Source organism: Octodon degus, unplaced genomic scaffold (genome assembly GCF_000260255.1).
Source record: "Octodon degus isolate 3935 unplaced genomic scaffold, OctDeg1.0 scaffold00074, whole genome shotgun sequence".
Classification (NCBI taxonomy): Eukaryota; Metazoa; Chordata; class Mammalia; order Rodentia; family Octodontidae; genus Octodon; species Octodon degus.
In genome coordinates, this window is record NW_004524650.1 from 8,879,963 (window position 1) to 8,885,196 (window position 5,234).

General features: G+C 36.0%; 1 pseudogene; it reads left to right on the forward strand.

The window, feature by feature from the left end:
• The first annotated feature begins 605 nt into the window (after window positions 1-605).
• On the forward strand, window positions 606-992 carry LOC101564341 (annotated as a pseudogene).
• The last annotated feature ends 4,242 nt before the right edge of the window (window positions 993-5,234 follow it).

Consider the following 5,234-nt stretch of genomic DNA (forward strand, 5'->3'; position numbering starts at 1 on the left):
GTGAGGCAAATAGAACTCAAAATAGCATCAACCAAAATAAATCTACACCTAAGTATATAATAATCAAGATTCCAGAAATTCAGCAAAAGAACAACATACTAAAAGCTGATAGAGAGAGAGAAAAAAAAAAAAACCCAGATCACAGTTAAAGAAAATCCCATCAGAATCACAGAAGATTCCTCATCACAAACCATCAAGTCAAGAAGAGCTTGGAGTGAAGTATTTCCAGTCCTAAAAGCAAATAACTTCCAACTCAGATTGATATACCTGGCAAAACTCTATTTCAAAATTAATGTAGAAGTAAAACACTTCCATGATAAAGAACAACTAAAGAAATTCATAACCACCAAACCAATCCTACAAATTGTACTGAAAAATTATAGAAAGAGATCAAAATTGGGGGCCTGCCCCTTAGCTCAGTTCTTCAAGTGGCTGCTTCAACAAAGCAGTCAGGCTCAGGTTGCTGTGGTTCGATCCCCACAACACAAGACAGCCAGTCATGCCTTGAAGGCATTCGGCGCAAAAAACAAAAACAAAAAACAAAAAAAAAAAAACAAAAACAAAAACAAAAAACACTTCTGCCATTTCCTCTTTCTCTCCTAGCACCTTCTTTTGCAACTATGGCCAAGATTAAGGCTCGGGATCTTCGAGGCAAGAAGAAAGAAGAGTTGTTGAAACAGCTAGACGACCTGAAGGTGGAGCTGTCACAGCTGCGCGTCGCTAAAGTGACGGGCGGCACGGCGTCCAAGCTCTCCAAGATCCGAGTTGTTCGCAAATCCATTGCCCGTGTTCTCACTGTCATCAACCAGACCCAGAAAGAAAACCTCAGGAAATATTACAAGGACAAGAAGTACAAGCCCCTGGACCTGCGGCCCAAGAAGACGCGAGCCATGCGCCGCCGGCTCAATAAGCACGAGGAGAAGCTAAAGACCAAGAAGCAGCAGCGGAAGGAGCGGCTGTACCCTCTGCGCAAGTTTGCTGTCAAGGCTTGAGTGGCATCACAATAAAACTCAAACTCTGAAAAAAAAAAAAAAAAGAGATCAAAATTACCACAATTTCAAGAGCCAAATAAAGAAACCACTAAACAAGGTAAGCAAGTAAACACAGGAAAAGTAGGACACCAAAAGCAGGAAAATAATATGACAAAGATAAGCCAATACATATCAATTATGACTAACAATATAAATTCACCAATTAAGATAAATAGAAAATCCAACAAAATGCTATATACAAGAAACACATTTAACTCAAAAGGAAATTCATAGGCTGAACTTCAAAGGATGAAAAACAATCCATGAGCCAGGAATTCAGAGAAAAGCAGGGGTAGCTCTTCTGTTCACAGACAATGTGAACTTCAAACCAAGAATGATCAGATGAGATAAAGAAGATCAAGAGGAAGAGATAACAATCATAAACATGTATACACCAAATAGCACTCAACTATATAAGTCACATTTTAAGTAACATGAAAAATCAAGTAACTAATAGCACAGTCTTAACATGGGACCTTAACACCCACTACCTCAAAGAGAAAGGTCAACTAGACAAAAAATAAGCAAAGAGGTAGCAGAACTGAACCAAACCTTTGAACAAATAGACTTAGTGGACATTTATAGGGTGTTCCACTTAACAACTTCTGAATACACGTTCTTTTCAGCTGTACATGGGATATTGTCTAAAATAAACCACATACTGGTTCATAGATCATGCTTAAGCAAATGCAAGAAAATTGAAATTGTCCTGTGCATATTATCTGACCACAGTACAAAGAAACTGGCAACTAATAATGAAAGAAACTGCAAAAATATCATAAACACTTGAAAATTAAATAACACCCTACTCATCAACCAATGGGTCACAGATGAAATTAAACATGAAATTAAACAATAACTACAATCTAACAAAAATTCAAACACAATTTACCAGAATTCATGGATTGTACTGAAAGTAGTTCTCAGACTGAAATTTGTAGTGGTGAATTCACAGATTAGGAAAACAGAATGAGAACAAATAAATATCCTAATGCTACACCTCAAGCTTCTAGAAAAAGAAGAGCAAATCAAGACGAAAGGAGAAAATTATAAATATTAGAATAAAATTAATGCAATGGAGACAAAGAAAACAATACAGAGAATTAATGAATCAGAGTTTTTGAAAGATTAAATAAAATTGATAAACCCTAGCTAACCTCATCAAAAAAGGAAAGAAAAAATGCAAATTCAAGCAATAAGAAATAAAAAGGGCAAAAACACTAAAAATCCTGTTGAAATTCAGAAGATCATCAATACTTACTTCAAAAATCTTTACTTTCACAAGATGGAAAACACAGAAGATATGGGCATATTCCTACATATGTATGAATTACCAAAACTGAAGCAAGAAGACACAAAAATTCTAAATAAGCCAATATCAGTCAATGAAATTGAAAACATACTAAAAATTTTACCAACAAAGAAATGCCTGGGTCCTGATGGATTCACAGCTGAAATCTAAAAGAAATTTGGAGAAAATTTAATGGCAACTCTTCTTAAACTCTTCAGTGAAATTGAAAAGGAAGTAATCTTCACTCATTCATTTCTTGAGGCACTACACTGATATGAAAACCTGAAGAAGACATAACCCAAAAAGAGACGTGTAGGCCAATCTCCCTCATGAACATAGATGCAAAAATCCTCAATAAAATACTAGCAAACAGAATGCAACAAACCATCAGGAAGATTATATACCATGACCAGGAGGGATTCATCTCAGGGATGCAAGGATGGTTCAACATAAGCAAATCTACAAATCTAATACACCAAATCAACAGAGCCAAAAACAAAAATCATATGCTCACCTCAATAGGTGCAAAGCTTTTGACAAAGTCCAACACTCATTTATGGTAAAACTCTACAGAAAATTGTAATAGATGGCCTATACCTCAATCTGATAAAAGCCATCTATGACAAACCAACAGCCAACATCATTCTAAATGGAGAAAAGCTGAAAGCTTTTACTCTAAAATGAGCAACAAGCCAAGGATATCTACTGCCACCACTAATATTCAATACAGTTCTGGAAACATTAGCAAGAACCATTAAACAAGAGAGAGAAATAAAAGGAATAAGAATTGGAAAGGAAGGAGTTAAACTATCATCATTCGCAGATGACATGACTCTCTACATGGAAGACCCAAAAGACTCCACCAAGAAACTCCTAGAATTAATAAACAAATTCAGTAGTGTATCAGGATATAAATTTAATGCCCCAAAATCAATAGCATTGCTCTACACAAACAACAAATTCACTGAGAGAGAAATTACAGAAGCATTACCCTTCACAATAGCATAAAAAAATGAAATACTTAGGAATTAATCTAACAAAGGAAGTAAAAGATCTAAAGAATGAAAATTATAATACTCTGAAAAAAGAGATCAAAGAGGATTCCAGAAAATGGAAACATATTCCTTGCTCCTGAATAGGAAGAACAAATGTATTAAAAATGGCCATACTCCCAAAATTGCTATATAGATATTGAATTCAATCCCTATAAAAATACCATCAGCATACCACACAGATCTAAACAAATCATTCATAAAATTCATTTGGAACCAGAAAAGACTTAGCATAGCAAAGGCAATCCTGATCAACAAAGCCAAGGAAGGAGGCATTACAATCCCTGACTTGAAATAATAGTACAAAGCTATAATAATAAAATCAGCATAGAGGTGGTAAAAAAAAAACAGACCTGAGGATCAATAGAACAGATCAGAACATACAGAAACAACTATAAGAATGCTCAATTACTTTATCTTTGCCAAAGGGGCCAAACATGTTCAATGGAAGAAAAATAGGCTCTTTAACAAATGGTGGTGAAAAAACTGGCTTTCTACATGCTGAAAATTAAAACTAGATCCAGGTCTATTACCATGCACTAGACTAAAGTCAAAATGGATTCTAAACATTAAAACAGAAACGCTGAATCTACTAGAAGAAAAAGTAGGTGGAAATCTTGAAGACATAGGGTTAGGTAGAGAGTTCATGAACAAAAATCAAACTGCATGGGATATACTTCAAAGATTCAACAACTGGGATCTCATCTTCTTGAGAAGTTTGTGTGTGTCAAAAGAAATCACCAACAGAGTGAAAAGAAAACCCATAAATTGGGAAAAAAATCTTAAACAACAGTCACTCAGTCAAAGTGAATATGTAAAGAACTAAAAAATAAATCTGGTCCCCAGCTATCAAATCTTCCTTCAGGCAGCTTGAGAGAAAGATGGACAGTCTTTTGCCTCTAAGGAAACTTTTAAGAATTACCACTTAAGACTTACATTTCATTGATCAAAATATAGTCACATGGTTACAGTAGCTACAAGAGGAGCAGGTAATGTGATAGTCATTCTAAGTACATCAGCTATAAAGGCTAGAGTTCTATTAAACAAAGGATAATAGGATAGGTTATTAGAGGCTACTATCAGCCAGAAGAACAGAACCAATAAGAGATACGCCCTCACACTCAAATCATGAGAGCTGGCATGTCTGAAGTTATAGGATGCATAAATGGGTTGGAAAGTGGTCAACTCAGGCAGGAGGTGACACTTCATTCTTGAGGTAGGTACATTTACTTCATTTCCAGGAAACTTAAGTTTTTTCTCTCCAGGCATGCAACTGATTTGATAAGGCCTACCCACATTAATATGAGTGATCTTTTTCTGAAATTCAAGTGTTTCAGATTGAGTACATCTACAAAATATCTTCACAGTAATACCTAGACTACTTGTTATTATTTAGATATGAAATGTCCCCTCCCAAAGCCACAGGTGTTTCAAAGCTGACTGGATCACAGGGCTCTAGTCTCACAAGTGGCTTTGTCCATTGACAAATTCAGTAGCTAATGTGCTGTTGGAGGTAGGGTGTGGATGGAGGAGGGCCACTGGTGGTGTTACCTAGAAGGGTGTATTCTTGTGCCTGGATATTTCCTTCAATTTGCTTCCTGGATGTCATGGGTTGAATAGTTTTCCTCTTCCAGGATTTTCCACCCTGCCCTTTCTGCGTTGGAGGCAGCTTGAAAATCACCAGTCAAAATAAACCTCTTTTCCTTTAGTGGTAGATGTTATGTATTTTGTTACAGCCACGTGAAAGTGACTAATGAGCTAGTTTTTGTTAAAAGATTGGGTACTGGGGGCCTGCCCCTCAGAAAAAAAAGATGGGGTACTGATTTTGTTAACATATAGGCTATCTCAACAGTCTTTATT